The 16,649-nt window shown below is 34.0% G+C and overlaps 2 pseudogenes; one reads left to right on the top strand and one right to left on the bottom strand.

The window, feature by feature from the left end:
* Positions 1 to 253: 253 nt before the first annotated feature.
* On the top strand, positions 254 to 918 carry LOC138803617 (periphilin-1 pseudogene; annotated as a pseudogene).
* A 14,992-nt stretch (positions 919 to 15,910) lies between these two features.
* Positions 15,911 to 16,004, bottom strand: LOC138803627 (U6 spliceosomal RNA; annotated as a pseudogene).
* Positions 16,005 to 16,649: the final 645 nt, after the last annotated feature.

The raw sequence follows: 16,649 nt of genomic DNA, 5'->3' as shown, positions 1-16,649 counted from the left end.
TATAAAGAGATAATACTGCTATTAAAGAATTTAAGCCTAAGAGTTTGTGAATAGAGTAATAAATTTCTGGATTATGTGTGTACTCAATGGGGGATAGCATATAATAATCGATGAAGGTTATATATCTGCGCCTGGGCAGAACAGCAATTAAGGCATGCAAAAAAGAAAGAGAAAAAATGAAAAGAATAAAAAAGAGGGGACATAAGCTACATAAAATAAAATTTCACTCTTTCTTGTCTACTCTCCAACCACCATGAGGAACAGAAGAGATGGTTTTAGAAGAAAAAGTTTCTACTTTTCCCATTTTTCAAGGGATCGTTCTCCCCAAAAAAGGGAGCATCCATTTTTCAGAGTCACCTGGAGGTCGAAAGGACTCTCCACACAACAGATCTGGCTCCAGTTTCAGCAGCAGGGGCTACTCTCCAGGACGGAGCAGAGCATATTCATTCCACAAGTCTCAGCATAGTTGTGGTGCCTGAACTCTGAGCCTGGGCGCTGACCCCCAGCTCTTCAGCTCAAGGCTAGCACTCTACCACTTGAGCCACAGCACCACTTCCAGCTTTTTTCTTTTTGCTTGTATGGTGCTGAGGAATCGAACATAGGGCCTCATGCATGCAAGGCAAGTGCTCTGCCACTGAGCTACCTCCCCAGCCCTCTACTCAGTCTTTGAAAACATCATGAGACACTTCACCTTCAAGCTCTTCAACAGTTCCTTCATCAAAGGTTTATCGGCAAAACTGCAAAACTTTCGGGATGGTTGTGAAAATGCTGATTGAAAAAGATCCTTCATTAGAACAGTCAATACAGTTTGCACTGAGGCAAAATTTACATGAAATAGGTGAGCGTTGATTTGAACAATTGAAGCATTAAATTGCCGAGTATGATAATTCTGCTCAAGATTTTGGAGAGCATTTTTAGAAGAATAAGTGTCTAGGTATAATAAACATTAAAAGTAATCTTTCTAGATATAACCACACTCCCTCATCCACCTGTGGAACTGTGTAATTTTTTAATGTACGGGACTTTTGTGATGAAGAGCAATATTTTATTTGGCCATATTTCCAATTCAGTCAAAGGTCTAAAATAGTCTTGGAAAGATACTTTAGCTATAATTTTTTTCTAAACATAAATTCACTTAGTCCATATTCCCACAGCAACTCCCCATCTCTCCCCTCAAATGATGGTTAATTTGCTAAGCTTTGGTAAAACAATCCTGGAGAGTAGCTCTTTGTACTTACTCTACTTTACTGTCTTTGATAACATATGCTGATTTGTTTAGTCATTTGAGTATAATTTATAGGTAGAGATCATTCCACTTAAAATGATAGTCTTTTGCATTTTTGGAGCAGAGATCGCCATGTGAAAACTGTGACCATTTTGAGTTGTGATTTTTTTTGCTGACTTTTTTGTTAGTCCTTTAGCAAGTTGAGGATACCATCCTAATAAACAGTACCCTGGTATCTTAGTGCATATTTGCTTTCAGAACAGTTCTCATTCAGCAACAAAACAACTTTCAAAATTCTAAATCATAACAATTTTTTCTCAAAACATATAACAGTGTTTTCTCTTAAAATATTCATGAATGTTTGAGTACTGTAGTTGATCAAATATTAAATATCATATAGTAAAATAAAAGAAATCAATTTGAGGTGGAAGATGAGTATTTTAAAAATGTAATTACTGCAATAACTTTCTACAGAAAAAACTCAGCAAATATAGGAGATTGGTGTTTAACATTTCCATAGACCCATACTGGTTTAAACCATTTTTCAAACTATTTTTTATTAGTCTCTATAATATGAGTGTTTTGTTCTGCTGAATTTTTTTTTTTTGGGGGGGGGGTGGGAGCCGGTTGTGGGGCCTGAACTCTGGGCATGGATGCTGTCCCTCAGCTCTTCAGCTCAAGGCTAGTGCTCTACCACTTGAGCCACAGCACCACATCTTGCTTTTTTCTATTTGCTTATGTGGTGCTGAGGAATCAAACCCAGGGCCTCTGGCATGCAAGGCAATCGCTATACCACTGAGCCACCTTCCCAGCCCCTGTTCTGTTGATTTTTAAATGTCTTAACCTTCCAAATGTTCTTGAAAGAAACAAAGGAGAATTAGTAAGTTAGCAAGCAGTCTGCGTGTGTTCCAGTCTTTCATGAGTGAGCCAACAAAATCATGAGTTAGTTAAGAATTTAACAGGGACCATTAGAATATTCCATTTTTCCTCGCCATTTTCAGCAGTCCTGTGCATTGAACCAAAATAAAATTTTGTAGCATTAGTTAATACGGCACTTTTAACAATCATGTTTGTTATTACTGCCCAATTGCATTATACTCCCATTCTTTTTCCATTTTTACCATGTTATCACTTCAATTCTGGCATATTTCTATGCCCTTTATTGTTGCCTTCATCTAAAAGTACCTAAAGTTTACATTGAATGTCAAAATAGCAATATAAATAATTTTAATGTAGCTTATGATTTGTGCTTCAAAATATGTGTTGTATCATTTTGCAAGTTTTGATGAAGGCCATTTAAGTTTTCTAAGACCAACTTAATTTTCCTCTCTTTGAAATCTAACTTCTTAACTTTTCAACATTTATAAACTATAAGCCCAATAAAAGTTCCATATATTATCTGCTATTCTTCAGTGTAAATAATGATGTGTTGCTCAATTTAGAAAGATCAAGGCGTCATTGATGTTGATATTATTTTATCCTCTCGGTGTTTTTTTTTTCCCTTAAATATTCTGTTCCCAGAATTCAGTTCCTTTAATCAAGAATTTTTTACAAGTAAAATTTGAGACACTACCATAGGCAGAGGTGTTATTCACTTTATTGAAATTATTAAATGTTTACTAACATATATTTCAGTACAGGCACAAGCATTTAAAGCTGTTATAGCTTTCCATTGGCAGCATTCTGATGTTTGTCAGTGTTTAACAGCTTATTTGATTTTTGCTTTTTGATGCCTTTTAAATTCTAATTTTAGGATAGATATATTCAGATGTGTTCTACAGTATATTTTGCAAAATGCTCTTATTTGTAGATTGTTGTTTTTTATTAATGCCCAAATGATGTGACAAAACTTTTATTGTCTTACCATAAAGCCTTGATGACCAACAGGGAAAATAGATATTGTAAAGCTTTTTGTGAACTTAAAAAAATACAAAATAAAGCAATCAAGTTTAAATAAAAAATACATAATTTAACTGTATTGCTATAGTAAATATTATTCTAGGTGTATTACCTTTTTTAAAAATGAACACTATTTTGCATCTAATTTGAATTAATTACCCCCTTCTTTATCAGAGGATCATCAACTTGAACGTTTTCCAACTATACAATATTTTCACAATATATTTGCCATTATTTTGAAAAAAAAACAAAATTTTAGTATTGTCACATAGTAAAACAGAAAACAGTTTAATTCTCTGGAAGCTCCTAACTTTTAAAACTGAATAATTGTTAAGAGGACAGAATATATGTGTTCTTCAAAATTACTACAATTACTAACTACTCATTTTCAAATTCTGAACCAGAATTTTGACATTCAATTTTTGAATGTCTCTGGTACACAGACATAGAGAGACATTCAAAACAGTACTTATTTGCATGTTATTTAATTCTGCAATAGCTTCAGTTTCAATGGGGGTTTCAGAAATCAACAGAAAATATAGCCACATTCTTGTAGAGGATAAAACTACTGTGTGTTATAATTAATTCCTCAAGAATAAGCTATTATTTCTATGACCACCAATACCAAGCTTTTATGTCATAAACTCATCCTAGCCCAACAATTTCCAACTTGTAAGATGCACCTCAATATTCCCTTAATTCACATCATGAATAGCTTATCACTATTGCAAAAAAATACTACACTTCTGCTAATGTGATGCCGTTCCTATTGTGAAAAGAACACTACATTAAACTTTTCTGAAACATTTCCCCCCCAGTGTTATGCTTGAAATCAGAACACTTGCAAATATTATTTATATTTATATTTTTATCTATCATAGATAGTCAGGAGGCTAAGATCAGAAGATTATGGTTCAAAGCCCACCCAGGGAGGAAAGCTCCTTAGATTCTTATCTCCAATAAACTGCTCAGAAAAAGCCAGACACAAGTGGCACTGAGGTTGAGTGGTAGGGCGCAAGCCTTGAGCAAAAACCGGCTCAGAGAGAGTGGCCAGCTCCAGTGTTCAGGACTGAGGAGCAAACAAAAAACAAAAACAAAATAAAAACAAACCACAGCCCTGGCATTTTTCTCATTGAATACAGAGGCACATAATTAAGGAAATTTCTTCCTGTATTACAAATAGAGACACAAACCAAGACGTCACATAATTACTCTCTTCATACCTTGTTACACCAAAGCCTCAAAAAAATTGCTTTTTCTAAATTAACAAATTAATTTCATTCATTTCTTGCCAACTCTGTCTAGATTATTCACAGTATCATATTATACATGTATTATCTATTAACTAAATTCTAATTATACCTCGCTTAAAAGAATATTTTAAGCAAATAGAATGCCAGAATCATTTGTGAATTTGTCAATTAAACCCTCTACTTAAAAATAATTTTGTATTATCTTATAGAATACAAAATTACAAACAAAGACAAAATATTTATTTTAAATCTAAATTCTAATTTAGCAAGGTCTACAAAGTCCTACATTAGACGAACTTTGCTATTTCTCCAAGCTTAAACATTTGTAATCCTTCATCATTTCTTTGGAATCCAACAGAAGGATGCTTACTTTTTCAAAGTTTTCATTGGGAATCAGGAGCCATTTTGCATCTAGGAATGTTCTGTAATGAAGAGAGCATTAAAAACACAACTGAGGATTATAAGTGTTTTGCATTTCAATAGGAAACGACTTCTCAAAACATAATGACACAAATTAGCCCAAACTTCCAACTGTGTATCCCTTTCTTTTTGTTTGGTGTTTCATGGAGATAAAATTATACTATCTGGCCCAGGGAAGGTATCGCTATGTAATTATACTCTCTAATCTCTTGTCTTAGTCTGCTAGAATTCCAGGCTTGTATCACATTGCCCTGTCATAGTTTGTTGGTTTATTTAATCTACATACTAGCAATTCTGAACTTCTCTGACTGCTCAAACTGTTTATGTACTATTTTCAAAGATGTGCTAACATTTAACACAGGATATGAACACTTTCAGATGCACATGCAGGGTCTCTGATACATTCTTCCATGGATCCAATCCATTTTATAATGATTACTTGATTTTCTTACTATCTCTGGTTCCTACCTATGTAATATTCTCAAACTTTTTGAAGAAATTTCACTTGAGGACTTTCTAATATTAAAAATTATCACATGATCTAGTTTTACTCAGGATATATTTTATATTGTTTTTTAAACTTTTCTACACATTCCGAGAGTTATTTCATTTGTTTATGTTTGTTTGCATATATAAGTTACTCTGTGTGTATGTGCATGTTTGTATGTATATATGCAAAAGCCTCAGCAACCTTATTCAGCAATCTTGCTCATGACTAGTATTCTATCACTTGAGCTCACGCCTATAATTCTAGCTACTCAGGAGGCTGAGATCTGAGGATTGCAATTCAAATCTAGCATGAGTAGGAAAGAAATGTTCTGAGGCATTTATCTCCAATTAACCACCAGAAAACTGGAAGTGGCGCTGTGGCTCAAATGGTAGAGCACTAGCCTTGAGCTGAAGAGCGGAGAGACATTGCCCATGCCCACAGTTCAAGCCCTGCCACGACCATCAAAAAAAAAAGAAAGGAAAAAGGAAAGAAAGAAAGAAAGAAAGAAAGAAAGAAAGAAAGAAAGAAAGAAAGAAAGAAAGAAAGAATGAAAGAAAGAAAAGAGAAAGAATGAATGAAAGAAAGAAAGAGAAATGAGATCTTAGCCACTAGTTCATTGCTAGTATAATTCCCTCACTCTCAACGTGGACTTTTTCTTTCCCGTTAAGTACATGCTCTTATATCTAACTTGCTTTGGAACAAGAACTATTCTTCCATTCTACGTTTTACAAATTTGTGTGATTAGCAACCATGATTTAGAGCTAGAAGATGAAAGAGAGTGGCCTCATCCTTCATGTTCCACTTAGTATTAATGCTTTCTCTATGTCACTCCCATAGATCTACATATTTGCATTGACTTTATTGTTTCATAGTTGTTTTATTTGCAGAGTTTTCTGTATTATATTGAACCAATATACTTAAACACAGAACTTTTTTCTCCTATTATTCCTATTGTTTCTCCTACTGTTAACTTATGTACACTTAAGAAATAATGCACAACATACACACTCACAAAAAAACATTCTGAGAATCTTCTTCCAGTTAAATTTAAGTTACAGAGAACCAAAGTTATAGAGTTCGTTTTTGACATGACAACATGTACTTCTCATTGTTGCATCGGGCCCACCTGTATCATTAAACGACTTGTTTTCCCCATCTCCTCCACAAATTATACCGACATCAAATATAGTGAAAGCAGGGGTTATACTGTGGGGGAGGGACATACAAAATAGATAATGTTTTTATAAGCTATTTAAATTCCATATTTGTCTTTGCTAAGTTGTCCCTGAAACAGGTGTCACCTCATGTCCAAAGATGTCTTTGTGCTATTTCAAGGAAGCCAGAAAACATTCATTTTAACTCGAGCAGTGCCATAGATTGTTACTGGAAATAAGTGGAAGGAACTGTTACTGCAAGTGGAAACTGATCCCAAGAGAGGAATTGAACATGGAGAAATGACAAAATTCAAGTTAATTTGTGTTCCTTTTTACTGAACAAGAAAAGAATCCAAGTCTTGAAGGAAACTCTGTCCCTGACTTGTTCGAGTGTGTTAATTACTCATATAAAACATGTCTGTAAAATTGTAGTTGAGAGTTTTAAAAAACAATGTGCCATTTGAAGGCCAGCATAGGAAAAAAGGAAATAACTTAGTTTAAAAAGTGTTCTGCTGGGAAGGTGGCTCAGTGGTAGAGCTCTTGCCGTGCATGCCTGAGGCCCTGGGTTTGATTCCTCAGCACCACATAAGCAAAAAAGAAAAAAACCAAAAGTGGCGCTGTGGCTGAAGTGGTAGAGCGCTAGCCTTGAGCTGAAGAGCTGAGGGACAGTGTCTAGGCCCAGAGTTCAGGCCCTACGACCGGACAAAAAAAAAGTGTTCTGCTGTAAAGAAACAAAGACATGGAGGTTGTAAAGAGTCTTATGCATGGATATTTCCCTCCTGAGATGATTTTCCTATTGCAGGAGTTAGTTATCCATTCCTTTAGTCTGGTCCTGAGTTCTCCATCCCAATAAGGATTCCAAAAAGGCAAGATCGAGTCAGTATGATCAGCAAAAGAAGTCTCTTCTCAATCCAATGCTTTAAGGATGGTCCCAAAGAAATATGTGCTGTTTTTTGCTTGTTTATTTGTTTGTTTAATTTGTGCTTGTTCTGGGGCTTGATGTCAGATGCTAGACCATGTCCGTTAAAAATTTTCTTCCTTGTCCAACTTCCCCCAAAGCTAGTACTCCATTGCTTGAGCCAAAACTCCACTTCTGGCTTTTTGGTTGTTTAATTACAGATAAGAATTTGACAGACTCTTCTGCCTGGGTTGGCTTTGAAATGAGAAAGTAAAAAAGCCAAGTGATATAAGATTTCTGTTTTGAACCAAGAAATACTAGAAGTTTATTATAAATCTAATATTTGACAATTTTTAAAAGAAGAAAATATGTCCAGCAAAGAAGCCATAACTTAAATAACTCACCAAAGTAGGTACACCATTCATTTTGGAATTATTTTTGCATCTTGGGAAGATAACTATTGACTTTGTAGTTCCTTTTGGGGAAACTTAAAGTCATATTTGCATTTTTTTGTTGGCCATAGGGCTTCAACTCTTATCCTGGGCCCTGTCCCTCAACTCTGCAGCTCCAGCTGAGCACTCTACCACTTTAAGTACAGCACCACATCCAGGTTTCTTGTGATTAACAGAAGATAAGAGTCTCATGAACTTTCCGGACCAGGCTGGCTTTGACCTGCAATCCTCTGGTCTCAACCTCCTTGAGTAGCTAGGATTACAGGCATGAACCACCAGCACCCAGCTCAAATTTGCATTTATGTGCAATTCATAACACTATGTAGACAAAGAATGGAAATTTGAATCAATTGATGTGACATTGCAACTTTTCAGAAAAATTGAGGTAGCAATAAATATGTCCTCCTTTTCCATCTTGTTACACTAAGGACTAATGTGCTATGCAACTCTTACATTAGCATCCTCTACTGACTGCATATGTGGACTTAGTATCACAAATTGTTCACAGAGAAATAGAGAAAAATGAAGTGAGATTTTTACAAGGCAAAGATCAGGTATGAAAGAACAGCACAGAAGGTGATACAATTTATCACACAGAAATTAAAAACTAGCCAAGGAGATTTAGAATGCTAAAGGCAATGAGGAATAAGCCTACTTGATTACTAGTTCTTCAATAACCAAAAATGGTTCCCTCTAACAGTCACCGGTATACCTTAGTTATTATTATTATTATCATTTATTCCTTCCATTTGGAGTTATTTCTTCTCTTCAGTCACAACTGTTAATTAGCCTCTGCATTTTTGGTGCCATGACTGAGCAAAAAGATTTCAAATCTTACTTAGACTACCTGTCTCATTGTGATGAGCAGTGACCACTGAAATGCCTGGAAGCTTTGAATTTCCAGTATTAAACTTCACTTGATATCAAAGCACATTTCTGGCATTAATTACCATGACCTATTAACAAAACATTTCTTTCAACACTGTATTCTAATATGGGTAAAGCACATGAATTAATTAAGGACTATTGTCAGGTATCAGTATGGAAGGGCAATTACATTTTCCAAGTATGGGTTGTTTATTTTGCATTTACTAACTGTCTTTTTTGCTAGTCCTGGCACTTGAACTGAAGGCCAGGGAACTGTTCCTGAGGTGTTTTTTGTTTTGTTTTGTTTTGTTTTTTTTTTTGCTCAAGGCTAGCACTCTACCATGTGAGGCACAGCACTACTTCCAGTGTTTATTTTCTGTTTATTTGGTACTGAGGAATTGATTTCAGGGATTCATGCATGCTAGGCAATAACTGTACCATGAAGCCACATTCCCAGAGACTTAATGACTTTCTTAAGATAGCATTAATTTTTCATTCTGTTACTATGTATTACAATTTAGGCCAGGTGGTAGAAAAGGAAGTGGAAAACAATACTAAGTCCAATAAGGCTGACATTCTTGTCACATCACTAAGCAAGTACAGTGTTAAGACCTGCAGGACACATAGGGGTGTTACATGTGACATTATTATGTAAAACACCATTAACAGTCCTCTTCTGCTTCCACTTTCAAGGTCAAGAGCCAAATATCTAAGCCTTTTTATTGATTGTTTTTCCTATGAAGGAAGAAGGAGGATGTGGAAGGAGATGGTGGGACAATATGTATATTGGCTCCCTGCCCACATTTTTTGGATTTTTAAAAAGTGCTACTGATGAACGCCCATTTACATCTATTTGACTATACTATCTGCACAAGGTGCAGATAAATGAATGCATTTATTCTGGTGGATAGTCACATATATTAACAAAATCCATTTCTGGAAAAAAAAGATACTAGGTAATAAAATATAAAGTATTGACTATAAAATGCTTTCTTCTCTTAGCAGAACAAAATGGAGTATTGAAATGATTACTCCAGCTTTCTATGAGATTTTATGCTGTCTAAGTATCAAAATGTTCTCTAATTCTTGTAACATCCAAGCATAAAAGACATGATTTGAACATCTCAGTAGTTTTAGAAACAAATGTACATAATAGCCTCCTTCTTGCAGAGACATATGTGATAGCAAGTATGATTGACTGTATTATAGTTCTCATTTTTTTCCTCTTTATCTCAAGTGTTGCATATTTTGGCATATTACTCTATGTCCTGCATCAGCTCCCTGTAGGTGAGATTTAACTCTACTCTGCAATGCGATGGGTCATGTGACTTACTTTAGCTTACAAAAATGAACGAGAATTGGCAACAGATTTCTATGCAATTCTCCCTGTCTAACAGCTGACAGCTGACTTGTTTTCTCTTAGCTATAAAAATAGCATATTTCCAGAGGAAATCTTCTTTCAACTTATATACTGAAAGAACATAGCATATGAAATTGAGGCAAAACTCAAATATAGCCACATACATATAACACAACAAGAGTTAAGCTAATATTAGAATATGATATTGAGAAGTTAGTTTCTTACCATCCTTGTATGCTTTTATGATTGTTGACTGTAGCACACAAGAATTTAACAAATACTAAACGAAAACTAAACAAATAGACAACTTTTCCTGTTTGATGATATTACAATTTTTATAAAGAAGCATTCTCCATGAGATCACTTGTGGGGTTATCTTTTTTATTATTCATACATTGTGATTGAGATGAGGAAAAACAAAATATCTAGATTTCTTCTTCTCTTTTCCTTTTTGTCTAGTGTGAATTCTCATCCTTTCTCCAAATTCTCCTATTAATAAAGGAAGAATGACACATTGTGGATATCAAGCAAAAGGCTTTAAATCAAGAATTTCATTCTTTTAGAAATAGGTGAAGTAAATCAGAGTGCCTCGAAGAAGAATAAAAACATGATTTTTTCTCCTGTTTGGCTTCCACCATAGTGTCTGAACATGACTTTAAATATGTAATAAAATATTTGCTTTGGCTAATTTTTTTAAAAAATTGTTTTTTTTTAATATTATTTTATTTTATTTGAGAACATACTGTACAGAGGGGCTACCTGCCCATGTAAATGTAAAAAATTGTTTTTTAAATAAAGATAATTTTAAAAAAATTTGTTAAATAAATAAATCATTTGTTGTTCGCTTTTGGCAGAAATGAAATAAGACTGCATTATCATTGGGTGAGTTGAGAGGCTAAATTTTATCAGAATCTAAATATAATAAAAATAGATGATATAAAAATAAATACCTTGTAAGTACATTTTTAACATGACATACCCACAGAGACACTTTTTTCTTCTTTTCCTCTCTACACTGATTCAATTTCAATAAGCAATTCATGTAATTCAAATAGCTGTTTCCGAAATAGATTAGACACAAAAAGTTAGAAAAATAAAACCAGTATTGGATGGTGCATTCTTTAAAAATAGCAGTCAAATAAGTATTAACCACAATTCCAAAATAATAGCAGTTAAATGCTCTTGAAAAGAGAAGATTTTAAGTAGAATGAATAAAACAAATGATAGTGCCAGAACTGCTTCAGGAGCTGCTCTCTGGTATTTAGGGTTTATAGTACATGACAATGTTTTAATCAGGATTAATTGCTTTCAGGGACTAAATTTTTTTAGTTATATTTTATTGTAGAAATATGTTATTCCAATTTAATGAAATGATAACAGTTTATAGTAGAAATAACGCTACACACTCATTGTGGTACGCATTATATATTATATATATAATTTTACAAACATATATATATATATCTGCATATATATGTTTATTTTTAATTTTGGTGCATGGGGCTTAAAATCTGGACCTGTACACTGTCCCTCAGCTCTTCAGCTCAAGATTAGTCCTCTACCACTTGAGCCACTGCTAGTTTTCTTTTGGCTCATTGGAGATAAGAGTCTCGTGGACTTCCTGCCTAAGCTTGCTTTGAACCATGATTCTGAGCTCTCAGACTCCTTAGTAGCTGGTGTTGCAAACATGAACCACTAGCACCTAGCTACATAATTATTTTTTACATATTTATGAAATATTAAGTGGTAATCCTATTCATTTATATGTTGTGTAACGATCAAGCTACATCATATCCATTAACTTCTGCAAGTAACATTTCTTTTTAGTGAGAATGCTCAAAAACTTATCTTCTGGCTATGATGAAATATATATATATATTCTTAACTATAATCACCTTGCTTCTTGTGGTATACAATTAATATATTTACTTTTATTCTGCTAATTAAAGTTATATAAAACATAAATTTTAAAGTGAAAGAAATTCACGGTTCCATTACTTTTTTTAAGAAGACAATTATACCTTTTGTTTTCAGTTATATTTCTTTGGGAATGTGTACTATTCATTGATTCAACTGTTAAAATTGATAACAATTACATTATATCCAGTTGATTCAAACTTGTATTTGAAAATTGCACACAACACAAATATACTTCCACTTTACTACATAATTAAAATAACATTAAAGCAAAGATTGGTGTTAGCCATTCATGTGTACAATCCTAGAAACCCAGGAGGCTAAGACCTGAATATTTTAGTTCAATATCAGTCCAAACAACAAAATGTGAAAACTTATCTCGAATTATCCAGCAAGAAGCAGAAGGTGAGAATGTGGCTCGAGGAATAGAGTGTCATCAGCCATGAGCAAAAAATACAAGGTAGACCATTAAACTTCACGTTTACAACACAACACAAAACAACACAAAACAAAACACAAAAACACAAAAGTATTATGAACATCAATAATGAAGACAAAATAGTAGAAAAGATCATGAGAAATGTGTAAACATCTGGAAGACAGAAATCATTTGACAGAAATTTGATTCATGAGAGGGAAAGGTTGCAGGCTCATTTGAAGAATCTCATTGTAAGCATTTGTGTTGAAACCTGGCTATTGGGTAACATGTGAAAGAGTACATTGGATTACCTGACATAGCAGACATTGCCTGTGACTATGTACCATCCCAGTCTGCAAAATCTAAACTCATGCGAGTTAATTTAAATAAAAGCTCATGTTCGAGACTGGTCCACCCAGACTGGGGTCTTTATTTTGAGGCTTCAGACCTGTGTTTTGTTTATAACCATTCCTGTTTTACACCCCTTCCTTTGTGCACCTATGCCTTATTGAGCTGGCACCAGGCCAAGGCTTTGAATTTGACTCCCCTCCTGCCTTAATCCCTCCATTTCTCCAGCTACAACTCATTTCACATGCTATCTCTGTCTTTACATTAGTTGTTTTCTTACTAATCCCCACCAGAAAACTCTTATATTCATGTAAATCCCACCATAAATAACCTAGTGAAAGGAGTGTTTATTATTTGCTGAGGCTCTCATCTGTGGTTTTGCTCCCAAATAAATCTGTGCTACACGATCTAATTTTTCTTCATGGCTTTTCAGTCTGACAACTGATTGATTTGGTTTGATGTAATCCCACTTATCCAGACTTACTTTGGAAGTTTGACCAAGGAGCCGTCATGTTTCTCCTAACTCTTCCTGTAACAATCTCAAGGTATCTGGAATTACATGGAGGTCTTTGATCCATTTGGAATCGATTCTGATACACTGATATATATAAGGATCTAAATTCGGTTTTCTGTATACTGCCAATTCTACCAGCACAATTTTTTTTTCTTCCATCCTGTGTGTCTGGCTTCCTTGTCAAAGATTATTTACCTATAGGAGTGGATTCATTTCTGGATCTTCAATTCTGTTGTATTGTTGGAATTCTGTGCTTCCATTGGAAAGAATGCCATTACTCCATTCCTAAACAAAAGGAAAGAATGGAAAAAAATGATATTAAGTGAAATAAGCCAGATCTAATTAAATATATGCTGCACGGTTGTCTTCATTTGTAATAACTAGATATGTCTATAAATCTACAAGTTAATTGAATAGTTAGTAAAAGACATACAATTACACTTGGATATGATTAACTAAGAGCACTCTAAGCATTCACATGGCAGGAACAAGGGAAACTATTCTTAGGAGAGGATCACAATGTCTCCATACCTATGTGCATATGACCATATAAATATCGCTTATTGCAATGAATTCTAAGAATCAATCATACATGTGAAATGCATCTATCTGTATATAATTTTAAAAGATGTCATGAAAATAACCAACTTCTCTGTAAACTCAAAAGCAAAATTCTAAGTTTAGAAGATAAAATTGAAGAATGCTTTCAGCACATAAACTTAAACACATAGGGAAAAATGTGGGAGAGAAAAGATAAGATGAAAAGTAGAATAGGTAACTATTGAAGAATTCATAAACTATTTCCAAAAGTATACAAGAGAGCTGGGGTACATCTCACTTGTAGGACTAGACTAATATATACAAAGCCATAGGTTCAATCCCCATGAGTTAATAAATAGTAGTAATGCAATAATTACCTGAAATCAATGCTTTCATATTAGAGAGGCCTGAATCCTAAAACAGTAAATAAATTATTCTCAATGGTTGTATCCAATGACAAGTAACTACAAGAATGAAGAGCAAATATTTTCTTTTTCTAGCCTTTCCTTTCCTTTTCTGGTTTATTCTTTTCTTTTTTCCTTTGACACTACTGGTGCTTGAAGTTGCTAATGCTCTAATCACTTTAGATTATTTTTCAGGCTAGGCCTACCTTGAGGAATGATAGCTTACCAATGGCTTCCACAAACGTGAGATAACAGGGAAATTTCATTATATCCAGCTTTCTTTGTTTTTGTAGTTTCTCATGAATTTTTATTTTTTAGAACTGGCCTTGATATCAGTCTTCTAAATCTCTGCCTTCTAATTAGCAAAGTACATTTCATCTCAAGCTTGGACCCACACTATATTTCAGTTTAACCATTCAATATTGACTTCAGTTCAACCAGCGTGAACTATTGGGGAAATATATGGACACCTCACTCCCACTGACAGGCAGTTCTAATGAAGATGAGGAACGAGATGAATACGTGAGGAATGGTATCAGTTGCCAAAAAAGAGAATGGAATAGGATCCAAACAATTTCTTCTTTGGGCTGCCGAAAATAATCGGCTTACTACAGTTGCAAGACTACTTTTCAAAAAGGCCACTCATGTGAATACTAGGGATGAAGATGAGTATACCCCTCTTCATCGGGAAGCCTACTGTGGACACTTAGACATTATCCATGAGTTGGTGGCACAAGAGGCAGATATTCATGCAATAATTGTGGATAGCTCAACACCCCTGCACAATGCTTATACGTGGAATAATACCAGAGTGTCTTCTTTCTTACTGCATCATGATGCAGATACCAATGCCCAATCGTAAGGCCTCTTGACTTCTTGCATCTTGCTGCTGGGAATATAGATAGCAAAGATATGCTGGATCACCTTCTGTTGACCCGTTATCTCAAACCAGGTCTAAAGAACAACTAGGAAGAAAATGTATTTGATATTGCCAAAAGGATAAGTATGTATCACTACCTCTTTGAAGTTGTGGAAGGCTGTACAAACTTTTCCTAAGTCATAATGGTTCTGTTAAGCTTTGCAAATTTCAATGTGCCAGTCCATTCTTTGGTCCGTACAAAATATTTTCACAGTACAAATTAACAGCAATATCTTACTGTAAAAATTCATGTATTCCATCGTATTATTCCAACTCAATTGCCTGACTTTTATGTCAAAATGTATTCAAGAGTTTTTGTATACATTTATAATAATTTCTGCAGTTTGTGATTTTTTAAATCAGAAATAATTTTAACTTATCTGTTGAAATGAGCAGTACAGAAACTAAAGGTATTTCTAGTGCTTGTCTGAGAAAAGTATATTTTAAAATATTCTATATTCTGTTGTTTGTACAATTTCCATAATCTATTCCATTCTCTCCTAGATATAATACATTGAATTCTACATCGTTTTATAATATATAGGTTCATTAATAAATGTGTACTTTAAGATTGCATTCCATATAGAAACAGTTTAAGATTCCTTTTTTCCTAGGTCCTTATACTATTTTATTTCTTTGGGATAAAATGACAATGTTATCTAATTTAAAGAGTTTTGTAAAGTTTATGCTATTTAAAGGCCTCCCTAAGGTGAAAACTTAATATACTGATGTCAAACTTACTTTCAATTCTATGAATTATATGTATGGTTACACTCGTATTTTTGTAATCAAATTTTTAATAACTTTTTTCAATTCTTGCATCTAAAGAATGAAAAAATTGGACTACTTCACAAATTTTCATATCATCCTGTATTTCATATCATCTCTGTATTGTTGTAATTTTGGTATACGTGCTGCTGAAGCATGTAGTATCTTCTAAATTTAAACAGTTAATGATGCAATCTTTAAATAGGCATATATCTTTGGTTGCCTATTTGTAACAAGGAAACCTTATTGTTCCTAACAATGCTATTGATCTTATTTTCCTAAAATTCTATGTATAGTGGAAAAAATTTATATTGTTCGGTCTATTGCTCACATTTGCAATTTTTGTGTCAATGAATTTTTTTTCATTTTAAATTTAATCATACTTTGAAGCATTTATAGCCAGGTCCAAAGATGATGGCTTTTTCAAATACTTATTTATCCAACTGAGTTAGCTTTGTGGAGCTAATGGATTCAAAGTAAGCCTTGCTTAAGGGCTACTTAAAAAATTCTGCTGCATAAAATTTCCGAAATGAGATCTTACTGGTACAAATGTCTACCTGACCATTTAGTCTTCTTCCATGTAGCAACAGACCAACCAGAATATCTATCCCTGACAGCATAGATTGCCTTACTGAAACAAAACTATTATTAGTTACAAGGGATCATAGAGAGATGAACAATTCAGACAGAACTGTTCAGAATAGAAGGTATTTTATCAAAATACAATTATTTATTATTCCTACCATTTCAAGAGTAGCTAAACCAAGGAGAAAAAATTGTTCATATGCATGATTACCTAATGT

Source organism: Dipodomys merriami, unplaced genomic scaffold (genome assembly GCF_024711535.1).
Source record: "Dipodomys merriami isolate MVZ:Mamm:240054 unplaced genomic scaffold, mDipMer1.0.p SCAF_344, whole genome shotgun sequence".
Lineage (NCBI taxonomy): Eukaryota > Metazoa > Chordata > Mammalia > Rodentia > Heteromyidae > Dipodomys > Dipodomys merriami.
The sequence above is the reverse complement of the archived record's forward strand: the minus strand, read 5'-3'. Positions and strand labels throughout refer to the sequence as shown.